This window comes from Erpetoichthys calabaricus, chromosome 1 (genome assembly GCF_900747795.2).
Source record: "Erpetoichthys calabaricus chromosome 1, fErpCal1.3, whole genome shotgun sequence".
In the NCBI taxonomy this organism is placed as follows: domain Eukaryota; kingdom Metazoa; phylum Chordata; class Cladistia; order Polypteriformes; family Polypteridae; genus Erpetoichthys; species Erpetoichthys calabaricus.
Genome location: NC_041394.2, coordinates 118,349,658 through 118,370,633, shown reverse-complemented (window position 1 = coordinate 118,370,633; position 20,976 = coordinate 118,349,658). Strand labels below are relative to the sequence as shown.

The following is a 20,976-nucleotide window of genomic DNA, read 5'->3' as shown; positions in this document are numbered from 1 at the left end:
GCAGGCTCTATTGTAGGCATGGAGCTGGACAGTTTGACATCCGTGGCAGAGCGACAGGCACTGAGCAGGCTCCTGTCAATCATGGAGAATCCACTGCATCCACTAAACAGTATCATCTCCAGACAGAGGAGCAGCTTCAGCAACAGACTGCTGTCACTGTCCTGCTCCACTGACAGACTGAGGAGATCGTTCCTCCCCCAAACTATGCGACAGTTCAGTTCCACCCCTTGGGATTAATAAAGTATCTATCTATCTATCTATCTATCTATCTATCTATCTATCTATCTATCTATCTATCTATCTATCTATCTATCTATCTATCTATCTATAATTAATATCCTTGTTAAATTCTCTTTTATGTAGCCATCCTTTAGGAGGTACTTCACATGCAGAAAAGATACAGAACTGTTGATATGTAACAACTAATTCTTCTCACAAAGCTAAATCAGTGTTTGAAGCAAAAGTGTTTTGTTGTCCTAAAAATACAATAATAAATCTTTCTTATATGCTTTAACAACAAATTCCCAAACCTGAATAATGCAATTTTTGGCATTCATGGTCACAGGTGAGCAAGAACCCAACACCGACTATAATGCAGGAACCACCATGGACACAGTGGAAGTCTACCACAGGGCCTGTTTATGCACGCACTCACACTAGACCATTTTAGAATTATCGCACACCTCTTTGGAGATGTGAAAGTAAAACCAACATATCTACTGCAAAGCTCAAGACAGAGGGAGAACTTGGACATATCTCCACCTAGACTCTGAACAGGCACTGAACTTCAACCCAGGATGCTGGATTAGTCACTTCTGACTGTTGTCCTGTTAGATGTTTTGTTCAGTGTGACAAGCTAGGTTGCGCTCGTGAGATTTCAGGGAGTGACAGCCATCAATGGTCCACTAATTTAATGCTAGTGCTGTGCTTGTTCTTGGCAAAAGGTCTCAATTTTGCAAAGAAGATTGATTTTTTTTTCACTAAAGGCAGAAAGAAAAAACTGAGGTCCAGGTCCTTTCAGTTCATGTTATCTTGAATACATTTGGTCTCTGTCTACATGGAGTTTGCAGAAAAAGGTTACTCTGATTAAAAATAAATGTAGGCAGTGCACTCAATTCTGGATGAGAACTTCCTTTGAGAGTTACAGGACCAGGACAAGCCCTGGTGCATATGGACTAGGCAAGAATTAATCTATTAAGGCGTATTGTTCTCTAGGATTAGGAATTTCAAGGTATTATATTTGAAATTGGGTTTTTTATTCTCCATGTCTAACACAAGTTATAAACCACAAATGCTAGCAACCTTTAATTCACATCTTTGGCCATTAATAAAATTAGCACCATAGAATACCTCTTTTAGGTTCAGGCTCAAAAATGTTTACCCCTTTTATAAAATGCACTAGCTACCTGTACTATGACAGATTGAAATCTAAGTAATCAACGCTGTCCAAAGCATTACCGTTTACAGTGCACTAATCTATTAGAAATGTGTTTAGTAATGCATGTAGTAATACATTGCATTGCATTTGTCATTCCAACAGATGGTGCATCACAAACATTAGCACTGCTGTTACTAATCCCATACCAAATGGCATATAACAGACATTGCAACTGGATAGGCACACAGCTGTACAGACATGCAGACACTTGTCCTTTTATTAGGGGGTACTTTCATTACTGTAACATTTTGATAGCTACAGTAAACTCAGATATTCTACAATAATGTGAACAGAGCATTTGGTGTTGGAATTTCTACAACAGTGTTAACATTTTTGATGTACCATCCTCTGGAATGTGTTTTGTTATGCATGTACTAAGAAAATACATGTCCTGCACTGCATTGCACTGTATTGATTGTATATTTCAAAAAGTATTTTCAATATTTAACTGTTTTGATTTGTTCCTCCCACCTCTAGTAACGGCTGCTGTACAACTCAGAATCACATAGTCTTGAACATGAAGGAACACAGCAAGGAAGTTCACTTTGTGATCAGTCATACAGTTTGGCGTGATATGCTGTGTAGTGCTGCAGGTAGTATTTCATGCCTGTCCAATTTTCTATATTATTGCATATTGTAATTAATGTCATAATTTTTTTTACACGGACTGATTACATGAACAATAACTTGAAAGAACAAGAACAAACACCACAAGTTTTTGATTTTTATTAATTTACGAGCTGTATATACCCGGCGTTGCCCGGGGCAGAAGTAACCTAATCGGTCAAACACTTACATATATACCAAAGTAAACCTAATCGGTCAAACAGTTACATATATAAAAAAAGCGAACCTAATCGGATAAACAGCTTCATATATACAGAAGCGAACCTAATCGGACAAACAGCTAATCTATATACATAAGCAAACCTAATTGGTCAAACAGTTACATAAATACAAAAGCAAACCTAATCGATGAAACAGCTTCATATATACAGAAGCGAACCTAATCGGACAAACAGCTAATCTATATACATAAGCAAACCTAATTGGTCAAACAGTTACATAAATACAAAAGCAAACCTAATCGATCAAACAGCTTCATATATACAGAAGCGAACCTAATTGGTCAAACAGTTATGCATGTGCAGAATGATTTTACAAACATTATGCGTGTTAACAATCATTAAAAAGAAAAGATTGAGGAACTCTTCTTCTATATGTGATGAAGCCACTAATAAGACAGATTTTTTTCAGGACCCAGCTGTTTCATAACTAAACTACTGCCACCCCAAAGTAATGCCTAATAGTGGTTTTTGGGGTAGCTGTGGAATAAAAAGGGTGTTTTTTAGTCAGTAAGAATCTGACACTACCCTTCAGTACGGGCTGAAGGGTGCCTATGTAAGGTTTTACATCCTTCCCGTATGGAAAAAAAAAACATAGTAAACTTTTTTTTGATCATTATAGATAATCTCAGTCAAATCGAAGTACGCATTCTCAATTTATTTTTATCTAATTTTTACTTTTTCACAAAGCCATCACATGCCAATTTGTATGAATAAACTTTTGCTAGAGAGTTATCAAAAGTTTATTCATGCACATATTTTAATACGGATAATCTATCTCTAATCAAGGTTCTCATTTTCATTCTAATTTAAAATAATAATAGATACTCATTTTTTTTCTTCTGTTTTAGAAAAACCAATCTATGCCACCTACGTCTTCGTCAAGTCAGCTTCATCCAGCTTTATCACATATAGAAGAACAGTTCCTCAATCTTTTCTTTTTAATGATTGTTAACACGCATAATCTTTGTAAAATCATTCTGCACATGCATAACTGTTTGACCAATTAGGTTCGCTTCTGTATATATGAAGCTGTTTCATCGATTAGGTTTGCTTTTGTATTTATGTAACTGTTTGACCAATTAGGTTTGCTTATGTATATAGATTAGCTGTTTGTCCGATTAGGTTCGCTTCTGTATATATGAAGCTGTTTATCCGATTACGTTCGCTTTTTTTATATATGTAACTGTTTGACCGATTAGGTTTACTTTGGTATATATGTGTTTGACCGATTAGGTTACTTCTGCCCCGGGCAACGCCAGGTATATACAGCTCGTATACATATACACACATACATGCAGTTTTAATAACACAGAAATCAATATAAACATTAACATCATTATCATATGAGAATATGAAGTAATATATAAGAAGCACATTTCATATAAATATAAATTATTAAACAGTAAAATCTTCTTCTGTAATTTGCTACCGTGGCAATTTGTGTGTCTGTCCAGGATTTTAAATGACCTGTAGCTCGCAAACCGTTGCACCTATACACTTGAAATGTGGTACACATATAGTACGTCACGTCTACTATCCGCTTTATGGGTGATGATTGTTTTAGTCTTTTTATCTTTATTTTATTTTATTGTACAATCAAGTCCTATCTGCGCACAGCAGGGCAGCCGTGGGCGGATGCGTATGGTGTATTCACTCGATGTTATCGTGCATTGCGCTGTCAGTGGTATTTTGATAAAAGAATTTGAACAACATATAAGAAGCGTATAAATTATTAAACAGTAAAACATTAACATTTAAGAAGTAAAGTTACATTAAGTACTACTGCTGTGCCTTCGGGTATACCTCATTTTTTGTTTGCCCATTACATGCTTAAATGTATACATTTTTTGGTGCACCTACCCGAGAACACGCGACATATAACCGAGCGTGGGAGAAGCATGGATTTTAAACACGCGTTGAGTTGATGTGCTGGTCTCCCTCGTGAAATAACTGGTAATGTTTGACTAAAATCTACAGCGAGTAAAACGACATTAGCTCCTATTTTTTTTTTTTTTTACGATCTCTGAGATGTTGCTTTTTTCGGTTCAAGGCTTCATAAGCTCTTTTATGTTGTATGGTGTACTTATCCCAAACCATCATCTTTGAATGTTGCAAGACTTTCGCCTTGTATGTAGATCGGGGTAATTACATTCATTGCATTCCTAGTCTGAATCACAATGTGATTGTATGGGTGGTTACCTGGCACTGTAGGGTTGCCACCCGTCCTTTAAAATACGGAATCGTGCCGCGTTTGAGAATGAAATTGCGCGTCCCGTTTTGAATCAATACTGGACGGGATTTATCCCGTATTTTTTTTATCATTTTTTTTTTAAAGCAGCGTCTCATGCAAATCATCCCACACGCATTTTATGAAGATGCCTCCTTTCCTACTTTTGATTGGGTAATACTTGATGTCATCGTTAGTTTGATTGGTGTTTTTAACTGTCCAGTGAGTAGGGCGTGTCTTTCAACCGTAAGCAGATTTTTTGCACTATTATCACTGACCTCGACGACGGCGACGTTATACGTCAAAAATAAATAACGATAAATGACGATTTTAGTGATACTTTATTACGACGGCGGCTACATAGACACGATCAAATAAAAACAAAAAAATCAAATAATCATTCTACATTTTCAAAACTTCGAAAAAACGACGGAATGAAAAAAAGGCCCACCCGACGACCCACCCATTCCATTTTTATATATATAGATTACAAAAAGTAAGCAATTAATTAAAAATAAAGTAATTATCCTTTAGACATTAAAATCTGTTACACCGCCTTTAAGATTGAGTTTGAGTACTATATATTTTTTACTTGTGTGTCTGATCAACAAATACAGTGTATGTTCCCACTTTCTGACAAAATTACAGCTATGGCTATAACTTGACATTTCTTAATTAATCTGTAATTTTGTCTCTCACAAAATGATTATTTGACATTCTTCTGAAATATTCCCTGATACAAAGCAGAATTTACATCTTCCTTAGTTATAACAAGTTGTCCAAATCCTGTGCCAGCAAGGAATCACTAAAATAGACCATTACAACACTATTGATATAGTACTTGTAAAATGTAACATACTGTTAGCATTTCTGTCCACATAACTAGATCCCTATTGACTAAACATTTCCACTTTTGACTTGCCTAGTCCAAAAAAACCTGAGAATTATCTTGGTGTATTTAAATAAACTAGAAGCAAGCAAAATCTTTTTTTATTAGTCAGGTTTTCAGCCATGCAATTCAGTCCACGTTTTGTGATAGAGGAATAGTGAACAGTGTGCCCTTAAGTGAGGTTTCAGAGGCCTCCAGGTCTATGGATATTCTTTGTGACTAATGTAATGTCTTGCTCTTGGAGAGATTTTGTAGGATAGCCACTTACAGGAAAAACAGGACTTTAGCACCAATCTATTTTCATTTGGATAGTGCAGTTCCAAACTGTACTTTGGTGGAGGCTCAGGGTCTTTGAAATGAATTTGTTGAATTCACAGTCTTTTACAACCTTTTGGAATTTGTTCAGTAGAAAGGGTAATACATTTTTAACAACAGAAGTTTCTATGTTTGATAATTTTGCACACCAAACAAACTAAAGAATCTACCAAATTCTTTGTTTTTTTTTCTCACAGGCTCTAATAAACATGTTATTCCAGAACAGATCAAATGTACTAAAAGTAAAATGCAATAACACAAAAATAAGATGGAGATGACTCTTTTATGGCCCTATAGGCTGTTGCTGGCACCCTTGCAAGGGTCAGGTCCTGCCTAATCTCACATCTCTGTAACCACTTACTCATTAGGCTACATCTGTGAAGTTTTGCAAAGGTTATTTCATTTGTACTGGATCTCAGTGTTGGCCTCTGTCATCCTGAAGTGGATTGCAAGGTTGTGATGTATGAAAATGAACCTGAACTGAATATCCAGAATACAGTGAAATAAAAAATTGCCTTTTTCTTAAAAAAAAAATCCTGTGTGACAAAATTACAAACCAGCCATCATCCAACCTGCTATATCCTAACTACAGGGTCATGGGGGTCTGCTGGAGCCAATCCCAGCCAACACAGGGCACAAGGCAGGAAACAAACCCCGGGCAGGGAGCACACACACCCACACACCAAGCACACACTAGGGACAATTTAGAATCGCCAATGCACCTAAACTGAATGTCTTTGGACTGTGGGAGGAAAATGGAGTACCCGGAGGGAACCCACATGGAGAGAGCATGCAGACTCCACGCAGGGAGGACCTGGGAAGCGAACCCGGGTCTCCTAACTGCGAGGCAGCAGCACTACCCACTGCGCCACCATGCCGCCACAAGGCAGCCACCCAGCACAGCACCAATGAACTTTTCAAGTGGAATCCTTACACTGATGGCCCTAAAGGCGTGGCAATGACGGCACTTGGTCCTCTCTCACCTTCCATTGGCTAGCAAATCTCTTGGACTTTAATTGCAGAAAGCCCACCCTGATCTAGAAGGAATAGTTCCACAATGCCTTTTTTCTTAAACCCTCTTAAAATCTGTACATCAAATTCAAAGTCAATATCTAAAACCAACAAATTGTAGAATCTCAAAGCAAGCCAGGATCTGTGTGAACCCCTCCCAAGAAGAAAAGCAAACTAATACTGCAACAGGTAATAATTTATTCATTCAGGAAGATAAATATTCACTGTTAAAATCTTCTTCTCTTCTGACTAATCCTGTTAGGGGTCACCGCCGCGGATCATCTTCTTCCATATCATCCTGTCTTCTGTATCTTGCTCTGTTACACCCATCACCTGCATGTCCCCTTTCACCACATACATAAACCTTCTCTGATGCCTTCCTCTTTTCCTCCTATCTGGCAGCTCCAGCTCCATTCTTAGCATCCTTTTCCCAATATACTCATCATCTCTCCTCTGCACATGTCCAAACCAACACAATCTTGCCTCTCTGACTTCGTCTCCAAACCATCTAACCTGAGCTGACCCTCTAATGTCCTCGTTCCAAATCCTGTCCATCCTCTTCACACCCAATGCAAATCTTAGCATCTTTAACTCTGCCACCTCCAGCTGTCTCCTGTTTTTTGGTCAGTGCCACCTGTTATGGCTTAAAATAAGAAATGACTTTACTCAGTTCCTTATAAAAAGAGAAATAACCAGTGTGGTGGGCGGCCATGGCCATTACCTGGCCGGGACACCAATTGTATGGAAGGAACGGGGCAGAGAGCATCAGCAAGGCAACACCTTCCCTAGGATACTAGAGGGCAGCTCTCCTGGGGCCTCATGTATAAACGGTGCATACGCACAGAAATGTTGCGTACGAACATTTCCACGATCAAATCGCGATGTATAAAGCCTAAACTTGGCGTAAAGCCACGCACATTTCCACGGTACCTCATACCCTGTCGTACGCAATTTCTCCGCTCGGTTTTGCAGACTGGCGGCACCCAGCGTCAAAGCAGTGCTACTGTTCCTGTGTGGTTACCCTTTCTTTCTTAGACCCACATTCCTGACGCGTCTTTATAAATACACTGAAATTAACTGCATATTGTTTATTAGTGTAATGCATCTGATTGTAATTAACCTGTAGCAATATAATGGTCCAGGGAATAGCCATAGTATTCCAAATACCATAACTGCTTTAGTGTTGTTACTCTCACTGCATCTTATTCTTCTTTCAGCTGCTCCCGTTAAGGGTTGCCACAGCAGATCATCTTTTTCCATATTACTCTCACTGCACTACTCGGAGTATTTATATCACTGTATCTGAGTGGGGAATCACAGCAGCAGCTGATCGGAAAGAGAATTATCGGTATACAGCATGAAGCAGACGCTGCCTGAGCCATGGCAAAATTCATCAAAGCCTTTCCTGTACGGACGTCGCGTTTCAGGAACAGTTTCATCCCAAGAACTATAAACGCACTCAATCAAGTGCTCCTTGTAGAACTGTTTGTACTTATAAGTACAAATACCCCACTGTAAACTTACACTACAGTTATAATATTGCACAACCTGCGCCACTTTATAAAGCGCGTATGATGACGATATCATTTTTAAGATAAAATGCAGGAAAATATGTTGCTTATAGTATACAGATAAAACTTTAACTTCATTTAAATAATCTGTATTGTTAATAATTAAACATGTGAGGACACGGTGCTGCAGCGCTAGCTAGTTCACGGATAGCTCCTGCCTTGCGCTGTATTATTGCTGGTGCTGACGGGACACTGGAAGGATAGACGGATAGAATAATTAAACATGTACTACGAAGATATTTCAATGTTCCTTAAAAGTTTTGAAGAATTGGCGTTCTAAACTTTCAGATGGCTTAATGTCTATTACAGAGCTGATTGTGTGGCGATTGGGTATTTGGAGAAAGAAAAGTAAGGACAGAAATTGGAGGTTAGTACGTTTGAAAGAGACAGTACTTCTGTAATAAATTATTCCATCAAAGGTCGCGCATGGCGCAGCAAGCCTCTTGCATGAGATATGAACAATCACTGCGCCACCGTGTTCCCATGTTTAATAACATGCTTTCATTCCTATCATCACGAAAAAGATATCACTTATACATCTCAGTATTTTAATTATTCAGAGAGCTGTAATATCACGAATGTAATGGATTCTGAGTCCTGTCGGAGAAAGAGAAAAAACGGAAGCATGTAGTGATTCACACACATAGAGCACATAGAAGATCAAACACAGAGCAAAGCATTTAACGTGCTACTTTAGTTACGATGGGATTTGAGAAACTAGTAAAATAAATGATTTTAAGATGAAGTTTATGATGTTCTACTTTAATGACAAAATAAACTACCTGATTAAAATAGAAATTTCGAGATTAATGTTGACATTTCGTGCTTTTTTCCCCACTGTGTGCCTATTTTTTTTCTCTGTACCCTAATAAGCTTTCATATGACACTGAGACGGTCCGCTACAAGTCGCCTTTTCATGCCGACTTTGATATGTGACTTCTTTTTTATTTCGGGCTCTGTGCGACTTTTGAACTTGAGCTTTCGAGTTTCTCCGACACTATGTCACTCGATCAACTTTCTTTTGTTGATTATATCACTGTTTAAACCAACAAATAGTACGTTTTTTCTTTGCCTCCACTTGGTATTCGCTGAAATTCTTATATTTTCCCCCGTGTTTTTCCCATTGTCTTTTCACAGAAGGCTATTTATATCGATTTGCATATTCAAAGAGGCATAATTCTGGAAGGAGTTGGGGCGGGACAGAAGGCGCGTGCACATGCGTTACTTTTCACGCTGATCGGGATTTATGTAGTGGAAGAACGTGAAAGTTTGCGTACACACAGATTCCTGCATCTGGATTTTTCTGTGCATACACACATTCCCGCTTTTGTGCTTACGCCATGTTATAGTGTGAGTTCTACGCAAAACATTATACATGAGGCCCCTGGATGGCTGTGGCACCATGGATTCCCACATCCCTGTTGGGTTCCAAGGGGGGTGCCAATGTGAGCTACAAAGCCCTTCACTGTTATCTCACCACACCCAAGAGTGATTCCAGGTCTGATTAATGAGCTACCTGGAACACTCCCAGGGCCATCATAAAAGGAGCTGCCTCACTCCATTCAGGGAGGTGGATGAAGCTTGGCAGGAGAAGAATGGAGGTGATGAAAAGAGAGAAAGAGAACAAAAGAGAAGAAAAGGACTGGGCTTTGGTGTATTCTGCTGTGAGGAGCAGAGAAAAGTGCTCCTCAGCTGTAAATAAATGTATGTGCTGGACTGGAACTTGTGTCGGTCTGTCTGTCTGTCTGTCTGTGTTGGGTTAGGGCAACTGTACATGCCCCAGTGGTCCAAACCAGTCTGAGGTGGTTGCTGTAAAAGTCACTAAAGGCAAATCCTCTAGGGTGGCAAATGATCAGGGTTACATAAACACCCCGTCACCTTGTGCAGTGTGCACCTCATCTCCCTGATAAGCATGATTGTATTCCTTTGACTGTTCTGCACTTCTCATCCAACTGCTGCTACAGTCTGCAAGCCACAATTGAGCTCCATGGCCATCAGGACATACAGTTCTCAACCTCTCTCACAGTACAGGTCAGTGAAATGACATCTAAGCCCCTGTATTCTTTAAATGTTCACAAGTATTCCAGCAAATGATATTCAATGTAAAGCTTGTCATTTGCTTAATTTACATTTACATGCATAAATCGATACATTAAAATAACTAATGAAAACTGCATTTATAGTACATTGAACCAGTTTAGCTTTTAGCCAGTCATGACCTTTGATTGACATGGTGGGGTGTAAAACTTTGATGTTGTATTCATTGTAATATCTGGAAGAAGTTTTTAAACAGCACACATTATCAAAATTGATTATGCAAAGGTCAAAGCTATTTTTTACCAAAAAAAGGAAGGACAGCTAAAGATAAAGGTATGTCATGTCACAATTATCATAAACATTTTTATGTTTTTTTTTGGTTTAATAACAGGAGGACAGGGCCATTAGCAAAGTAGCATCATCTAATGTAATACATTCTTACAGCCAAACTCTTTTTTAAGTTGTTTTCAGCAGACTTCAGTAAAAAGGCTAAGCTATAAAGTTAGTGGATTTATTTTTTCCATCTTGATTACATTGATTCAGCATAAGAAATCCTCAGTGATCACTTTGATTTCTATAGGCTGTGGCCACCAGGGGGCTCGCCAGCTCCCCAAACCCATCACAGATAATTACCAGGCACAAGTCCAGCAACACACGGTTTTTATTTTGACGTGGGAAACGCTTCCCAAGTTTCCCACCAATGCCCAACACAATACAAAAGCACAATATCCACAGCACAGCACTTCTTTCTCTTCTCTCTGGTTCCTTCAGCCTCCACTCCTCCTCTAGCAAGCTTTGCCCCCCTCTTCCCGACTCTGGTTTTCTGAATGAAGTGAGGCAGCCCCTTTTATGCTGCACCCGGGAGCACTTCAGGTGGCCTATCAGCATGATCTGGAAGTACTACTAGCTGTGGTGGAAGCCCAATGTAGTAGGGCTCTGTTGCTCCTGCACCAACCCCTGGTAGCACCCATGGAACCCAACATGGCTCTGCCGAACTCCAACTCCCATGTAACCCTAAGGGAGTCTGAGGCACCACTGCAACTCAGTGGAGCTGCCATCTAGCACTCCAGGTCAGGTAGTGTCCTGTGCATTCCCTTCAAGTCCTTCCATTATGGAGGCATCCTGGCTAGGAAAGGTCTCTGGCCATCTGTCACAAGGCATAATATAGCTAGTTTAACTCTAATTCAAGTCCATGTTTTTTCTTAATTACATTTTGTTTTGTTAATTACAGTTTATAGGGCATAGTAATATTTTGTAATAACATTATTTTGAAGGCAGAAGCAACCACGTTAGAAGAAGAAGACAAGGAAAATTAGGTTTTAGCATAGTATTCAAGTTTTATATATATTTTTATACTTATCAGTTTAAAGTCTTGTGTGTCAAATATTTTACTCTTTCAGTCTTGTATTAGTATTTATTCTGTTTATTTCAAGTCTGAATAAAGTGATTGCTTTCTAGACGGTAAAACATACTGTATCACAAAACTTGGCAATTGTTTTCATTCCGAAAGAAACTGTTGCATTAATGGAAGGCTGATGCCAAAGTGTTCCAGCAAGTACAGATTTTTCTATGAAAGGTATTGAAGTAAGCTCCTTGTGTGATACATATCACCCAGGACTGCCACTGGTTAAAATAAGTATGCAAGTAGCTGTTCATAAGCTAAGAATGAAAATTGAAAGATTTATTTGCAGAAACCCTGTTTAGTGCACGTGTTTTGCCTATGAGCCTACTCGCCATTTTTAATGTGTGTATTTGCTAATTCCACATACATCTCTCTATCATTTTGCATTATCAGTATTATTATGACTAGCAGTCCCCAAAACATGGAAATCCCAAAAGCACTTCCAAAAATGCCCACTAGAGGAAGAAATCCCATCAAAAAAACGCTGTGTATACACAAAAAGAGCCTTGTAAAATCCTTATAGGATAAAAGATTTATCCCTCACAAAAAATGATCTTCAATAATAATTAAGCTCTGTGGAAGCACAAAGACAAAAGAATTTGCTCAAAACAATAAGGCAGTCCATAATAACCAAAAGTCCCAATACAAAATCCCAAGAAGAGCAAAAAATCCAGGAACTTGCTAAGCACTTTAAATACACAAAAAGCATAAGAATTGACCTCTCCTGAGTGCATTCAAAATAATCTACCAGGAACTGTGGAAGACCCTTCACATTTATAGGGTAGAGGCCAGTTCCTGGCAGGACTGGCAGGTGGTCCTGCCTTTTGGGGGATCACCTTCAAGGTACACGGTACATAACAAAGGCAGCTTATATAAATAGACAAAATGAAAAATAAAGAATGATTCACATAATCAATATTAAGAAAGAATCAAGAATGAACAAAAGAAACATAAAACATGAGTTTAAACCCCAGCCAGGATGAGACACTCAGTCTCATCATAGCAGCTTGTCACTATTTTTAAAAATGCATTGTGCTCCACTATGGTGATATGAATGGGATCATAGAACAGAATTTTACTGATGTGCTGCAGGTTACATGTGTTATGCTGCTGCAGAAAAAAAATACAGTGAATGTTAACTTAAGCACAATGCCTAACTTAATGAAAATTAAAAATGTGAAATTTAGTCCATTTAGATAAAAAAGTAAAGTGAGAAATAGACCATGGGACTATAGTTTATTTCTGTTTTTTGTGTTTTTACACATACACTAACGTTAAAATCTGACTTAAATAAAACAGGCTATTCACCGCATTATTTATAAATGAAATGTTTTGTGCTTCAATTTTAGTAAGATTCCAATTCTTTAATACTTAAATTTGCTTAACCAATTGTAGAGGCCAGACCCTATTCTGGCATCAATGAGTACAAGGCAGAGAGGGGCGCTATATTCCAGTGAAGGAGCCCACTTACCTACACACCCTCTCATTTACACAGTAGAAAATTACCCCAACATGTATGTCTTTCTGGGTATCCCATGCAGACAAGGGAGATCATGGACACCTTGTGTGTGAGGTGGCAGCATTACCAACTAGACCAGTGTGGGCCCCTCATAAGTAAAGGCTTCAAATCCTTTTCCCCTTGCAGTCTTGCCCAGTTTTCTTCTGTTTTTTTCTTTCCTATTGTGCTGCCAATCCATGGCCTAGTACATGAAGCAGGAATAGGAAACACAAGCAGAGGCCAATCCCATTTACACTTTCCAGTCAAATTCCATCCTGTCAAGCTTTTACAATAAGGTTTTGCAAATTTATGAATCACTTTCAGTTGTCTCTATGATAATGGACAAACCAGTTGTGGTGATTCCTGGATTTGGCTGGAAAACATTTTACTTTAACTTGTTTATTCTTCCAAACAGAAATATAACTGATAGTGTAAATTTCATCAGTTAGTCTGCTAAAATAACACCACTGCTTTCATCGCTATTATGCTTACATATTCTTCCAATTTTTCCCCAAGGTAAGGCTAGCATTACATATTTACATTAGGCTGGACGCAATGCATTCATGCTAGGGCAGAGTGGTGGCTCTGAGGCTAAGGATCTGTACTGGTATCCAGAAGGTTGCCAGTTTGAATCCCCGTCACTGCCAAAAGAGATCCTACTTTGCTGGCCCCTTGAGCAAGACCCTTAACCTATAATTGCTCCAGGTGCGCTCTGACCCCAAGGGGTATGCAAAAACCAACAAATTCCTAATACAAGAAATTGTATAAGGCGAAATAAAGAACCCTAAACTGTCGAATGTGTCCATCAATCTTTTACCAAGTGGTCTCAACACCATCCAACCTCTGCTCCTTAGGGACAAGCTGACAGAGATGGAAGAAGATTCATACCTAGTGGCATGGATTGTGGACTATCTTACAAACAGACCTCAGTATGTGCGTCTCGGGAACTGCAGGTCTGACATTGTGGTCAGCAACACAGGAGCGTCGCAGGGGACTGTACTTTCTCTGGTCCTGTTCAGCCTATATACATCGGACTTCCAATACAACTCGGAGTCCCGCCACGTGCAAAAGTTCGCTGATGACACTGCTATCATGGGCTGCATCAGGAGTGGGCAGGAGGAGGAGTACAGGAACCTAATCAAGGACTTTGTTAAATGGTGCGACTCAAACCACCTACACCTGATCACCAGCAAAACCAAGATGCTGGTGGTGGATTTTAGGAGGCCCAGGCCCCTCCTGGACCCCGTGATCATCAGAGGTGACTGTGTGCAGAGGGTACAGACCTATAAATACCTGGGAGTGCAGCTGGATGATAAATTGGACTGGACTGCCAATACTGATTCTCTGTACAAGAGAGGACAGAACCGGCTATACTTCCTTAGAAGACTGGCGTCCTTCAACATCTGCAATAAGATGCTGCTGATGTTCTATCAGACGGTTGTGGCGAGTGCCCTCTTCTACGCAGTGGTATGCTGGGGAGGCAGCATAAAGAAGAAGAACACCTCACGCCTGGACAAACTGGTGAGGAAGGCAGGCTCTATTGTAGGCATGGAGCTGGACAGTTTGACATCTGTGGCAGAGCGACGGGCGCTCAGCAGGCTCCTATCAATAATGGAGAATGCACTGCATCCACTAAACAGTATCATCTCCTGACAGAGGAGCAGCTTCAGCGACAGACTGCTGTCACTGTCCTGCTCCACTGACAGAATGAGGAGATCGTTCCTCCCCCACACACTCTTCAATTCCACCTGGGGGGGTAAACGTTAACATTATTCAAAGTTATTGTCTGTTTTTACCTGCATTTTTATTACTCTTTAATTTAATATTGTTTTTTTGTTTTTTTTTTGTATCAGAATGCTGCTGCTGGAGTATGTGAATTTCCCCTTGGGATTAATAAAGTATCTATCTATCTTACAATTAGCCACATGATATGCCATCTCACATTACAGGCCGGCTGTCTAACTACTTACCCATCAGGCCTCATCTGTAAATTTGTTCAGAGGTTATTAGGTTTGTACTGAATCTCAAAATAACTTAACTGTCCATTTGAGTTATCAAAAACTCTTTTCAAGATACCTCATTTTGCATTTTAAAATATTTGAAATGTTTTTTAACATATCTCAAAACCATATCCTGTGAAGTTTCCACTTTCTCTGTCTATTTTAAGATGTCAAAATGTTTTTTTCAGATATCTTAAAATTAACACAAAGTCAACATGTATCGCCCTGTGGCACTCACCCTTATCATCATGAAGCACTTATCATGTCCAGCATCCCAGACACAACTGACTTGCCTCAGTTTGATTATCAAGCAAATGGATTAACATATGATGCAATTTTCACAGCCAAGCATGCAGCATTAAAGGTGCATAAGTATTGCTCAGTGTCGTGAATCCTGAAATAAATAAATAGGCTGAAGATATTGTTAGTTCTTTAATTATGAAAGGTCCCAAGATGGCAGAGTGAGCCTGAAATAAATAGGTTGAAGATATTGTTATTTCTTTAATCATGAAAGAACCCACAATTCCATTCCACCATTCCAGAAGAACCACCATTCCAGATTTTGGAATAAATAAACACCAGACATTATATTGCACTGCTGAAGAGTCACAGGCATTGTCAAAGCTGGTTGAAAAATAAGGCATAGACTGCACCATGTTAAAGACAGCAGCAGATTATTTCTGTATTTTTCTTTTCATAACATCATTTCTTGCATCACTGAAGAGAGTGTGATGGATACAGCTGAGGGTTTGACTGAAGATTCATCCAGTGTTGCTCTATCCATGATTTAATGTTACAGTAAATTTTACTGCATTGGAGCATCACAACAAAACCTACAAAAAAATCAAGAAGAACTTGGATATGAAAAATTAAACAGAAAAGGCCATGTTCAGTAGTATCTTCATTTTCCAAAATGTCAAAAGACAGAGTGGGGCAAATTTAGTAGTCAACAGACTCCTCTATGAACTGCCTAATAAAACATGAACTAAATCATCAAGTTTAGCTGTTAGTGTACGACAGTCCTCAAACCCATCTTCAATCTCTCTTCCTAAAATGTCTACACATTGTACATCCTTACCATCATCCTTTTAAATTATCCTTTGAAACCTTGACAACTTTTAAAAAGTATCTAGATGAAAAATTGTGACAATTTTAGCTATTAGCTAACCAAGCTGGGTTATTGAACTGAATTGTCTCATCTCATTTTAGCGTTGTTACATTGGTTGCCACTGTCATTTAGAATTGACTTTAAAATACTACTAATGATTCACAAAGCCTTAAATAATTTCGCCCCAGCTTATATTATGGAATGCCTGTCCCCATACACTCCAAGTCGTAACCTCAGATCTTCAATTGAAGGTCTGCTTATAATTCCAAGAGCCAACCTGAAAAGAAGTGGTGAGGCAGCCTTTTGTTGTCATACATCTAAAATTAGGAATACTTTACTAACAGAAATTCACCAGGCTAATACTGTAGAAGAATTTAAAAAAACTGCTAAAAACCCATTATTTTAAAATCATTTTTTCATCGCTACATTTTACTTGTATCCCTTTTTAGTCTATATGGACATTGAATTATCATTTTCCTCTGGGTTGTGCAATTCTTTACTAATCTCTACTATTTTCCACTGTCTTTTCTGGTTCTTCTGAGGTGGCGATCTGCTCAAACACCACCTGATCAAGGTACCATGCTGCCCCCTGCATTTATGGATCAAATAGTGGGTATTCCAGATGTCCACGTGACTGACCATCATCATCAAATTCTTCCATGTGAAGCCTGTAAGCCATGAGGACTGATTTAGACCATCTATATTAGGTAGAATGCCCAGTGGGGGCTGGATGGTCTTTTGGCCTTGGAACCCGTGCATATTTTTTTCTTCTCCAGTCTAAGTGGTGTTTTTTTTTTTTTGTTCTTTCTGTCCACCTGGCTATTCGATAATTACCTTTTTCTTTGTTACATACTGCATATTATTGCCTCTGGACAGGTCACCAGCTCAGGCCAACTTATGCACACATCTGCAAGGGAGTGAATTTGGAATCGCCAACCCAAACACACCTTTGGGGATGTGACAGGAAAAGTGGATTACCTGGAGGGAAACCCACACAGATATAAGGAAAATATCCAAACTCCAAATGGAAAACATCCAAACATGGGAATCAATCTCAGAATTCTGAATCAGTGAAGACGGCTGTAATACCAATAGCTTTACTGTGCAACACATATATTAATTTAACTTAGCATTAGCATTATTATCTCTTCAGAAATAGCACCATTTTATAGATTTTATCGCAAAAGTAGACAGACTTAATGTAGCAAATTTTATCACTTACGTCATACAGCAGGCAAGAGCAATGAAGAAAATGCAGGCTGGCATTGCCATGATAGCTGATCGGGGCACGTGATTCTCAAAGTGATCAATGGTGTCTGAAATAAATTTCCCAATACCACGCTTCACTCTAGTAGCTAAAGATAAACAGATGTAAAATACATTATTCAGTTAATCCTCTGTAAATACTTCAGTATTGTCTGTACTGCGATGCCTTGCTTCTTTGGTGTTCTCACAGTAGAGGAATCTTCAAGGGTAAGAGTGATAACATCCACAATCTCAGTTGTAATCAATCACCACAAAGTCCAGTGAAGTGTTCTTTTAATTCTAATCTAGATAAAGTATGGATTTGAAAATTAATAAATGGATTATTTGTTTGTAAATAACATATTCCTTATTGTATTACCTTAAACACTTTGTTTCAAAGCCAAGTCCCACTTCCACTATGTGCATTAACACTTTGTTCCAGGCTCCCTTTATCCCATGAGAGTCTCATAGTTGAAAGCAGCACTTTTATTTGTATTTTTGTGAAGTTTCACTTTTACAGTGTGTGGAAGATATGATTCATTCACTTATCTAGGAACCTAGGAATTAAGAAAATCTGCATCTGATCCTTGCATGTTCATCCCTGCTTACTACTGCTGAGATCAAGTTCTCTTATCTCTGAGATGTTTGGTGTTGCTTTGTTTTAGTGCTGCTACTATACCCGCAGCTACACACAATAAAACTTACTAGGGAGTTGCATCCTTTAGTTATTACAATACAGCATAATATTTTATTAGCTATTTTGACATTGTCTTGGGTATTGCAATGTGTAACCAGGCTCCCCTTGGGTCCTCACTTGAAGAGCTGAAAACAAGTTTGCCCTAACAAGGCTGCAGTAGATAGTAGTAGCAGTAATAGTAGCCATATTGTCACATATACTGAGCACAGTTGAATTCTTACTTGCATGTCCGAACAACATTAAACACGTCACTACGATAAACATGTATTTATTAAGCTTAGGTGAATTACTTTTTAGTCCTGTTTCTGTGCTCCTTTTACCTGAATTCAGAAAAAAAATGTTCTAAACAATGTGACAACAAAAACATCAACCTGCCTTTTTGGAGTTTGTTGAGATTAGCTCAGTGTCACCTTGTCAGTCAGTCCTGCCAAATACACATTTTATTATTGTGTTCAATAAGTATTATGCTTTGGTCTCTCACTGTTCCCCACTGTATCTGTGTGGGTTTCCTCCAGGTGCTCTGATTTCCTCCCATATTCCAAGATATGCAGATTAGCTTGATAAATAGAACTTTATTTGTCTCCTGGTGGAAATTTGGCTTTTTACAGTAGCTCTTTAAATAAATATATGCATAACATGTTCGTGGCAGGCTGGACTGGTCTCAGGGTGCATGGGAACTATATGGGGGGGGGGGGGGGCATGATGGTCTGTTTTTTTCTAAGGGGGGACTGTTCCTTTGATGTGAAAAGTGACATCCCTCACATCTTCTACAGCTCTGTGATGGCAGGTGCAATTTTAAATTGCTGGTCAGGTGGCATCGCTTCAGAAGAGGCCCACCACTTCAATGGGCTGATTGGAAGGACAGGCTTGGTGGTGGGATGTCCGCTGGACCGCCTAGAGGTGGTAGCAAAGAAAAGGGTAAGAAAAAAGCTGGGTGGCATTGTGAACGATGCTGAGCATCCTCTCTCTGGCACACTGGCACTGGGCACTTTCAGCCAGCGAGGGTGTTTCGGGAAACACCACTGGGGCTCCTTTGTACCTGCATGGTGCCTCCCTGTGACTTTGACAGGCAAGTCAGAGATTTTCTTTCATTTTAATTTTCTTGCTTTTTGGTCATTCTGATTTGTTTTCAGACCATAGTGTGTTTGATTAGGTGAATTTGTGTTACTAAATTGGTCCTACATTCTGGGCATGTGTGTGTGTGTTCACCCTGTGAAGGACTGATGCCCTGGGATAGGCTTTAGCTTCCATGCTACCCTGCCCTGGAGAAGCAGGTTTGGAAAGTGGATGGCAGATGAATATCACTCATTGATAAATTAAAGAAAAAGTAAATAAAAGAAATAATTTATAAGACAAAATTGTATTAAACTTCTGTTTACAGAACCACAAGCAGAACACATACCAGTCAGAGCATACTATCATTGCAAACAAATTTTCAAAATGGTGAAGTAAGCAACTAGAAACAGTTAAACGATAAATAAAATATAAAAAGGAAAGAACAATCTTTAACATTTATTAAGTAATTATGACACTTATAGCATACCTTTTTAGATAGGTAGCAGAATTATAAATGGTCGAGGGTATGGATACTGGTCCTGTTAAATGTTACACTGAGTCAGTATCTCACACGAAGGTTGATTGATAAATGTGATAATAGGATTTAAGGAATGGATTGATAAATTTTGTTAGAATAAAATAAAAGGATTTCTTATCACTCAGCTTCTGCTTATAGCACCAACAGCACTCTGCCATGGTTCAAACTGCATAGAATGAATTGACTGCTCATGGTGTGTGGTGTTCTTTCTTCATTACAGAGTGCACTACCATATATTTAAATGCTTGGAGAGTTTAAATCTTATAAACAAGACCCCTGATGCTCACCTCACTCCAGGCTGAACAGTCTCCTACCATTTGTACTCTTTGCTGTATGTATATTAATCCAAAATAATAAAACTGCACATAACTGAGAGTATGCAACTATCTGAAAGGTACGACTTATCTTCCTCATCTCTAGCTCACTTTTTTAACTTCTGATGTATAAAGAAACCTAAGACAATGAATTAGACATTCATTTCAGACAAAGTATACAATTAGTCATGGCTAAATTATTGTGCAGGCTCCATTCAGCAATTTTCTGCTTTCCTTATTTTTAACATGTAATTACTAACATTACAGTGGAAGAGCAAATGCAAGATTACTTTACCTTCCCGAGTGATTTCAGGATGACGCTCATCTTTATTTAGCTGTTCTGTTCGTAAAGCAGCACCTACTCAAAAATATAAAAACATCAAAAATGAAATTTAAGGTAGCAAATAAATTTGCATTTTATTTTTGGTAAAAAATGTAGTAGCAATGTATATATAATATTCCTCGCAAAATACATAAAACAAGCATCATTTCAATAATCCTATAGAATCAGATTTTCAAGGGCTTCACGTTTTCATTCTGAAATAAACTGAGATTGAACAATGAGATAAATAATTAGCATCTTAAAAGCTGAATGTGCTAATCTGCGATGACTCAGCTCTTGTGAGCTGAGTCATCTATTCATTCACCTATTTGTTCATTTGGTATTTAGACCATTGGAACAATTACGATGGGAACAGGCCATTCGTCCCCACCAGCTCATCCATTCTACTCACCTAGATTATCCAAAATATTATCAAGTAGAGATTTGAGTCCTTGCTTCT

General features: G+C 38.7%; 1 long non-coding RNA gene across 1 annotated transcript; it reads right to left on the bottom strand.

The window, feature by feature from the left end:
• Positions 1-15,798: 15,798 nt before the first annotated feature.
• LOC127525985 (uncharacterized) lies at positions 15,799-20,630 on the bottom strand. Its single transcript, XR_007933611.1, has 3 exons — positions 20,490-20,630; positions 17,567-17,699; positions 15,799-16,069 (listed from the first exon to the last, which is right to left on the bottom strand). It is a non-coding gene; the product is annotated as an uncharacterized LOC127525985 (long non-coding RNA).
• Positions 20,631-20,976: the final 346 nt, after the last annotated feature.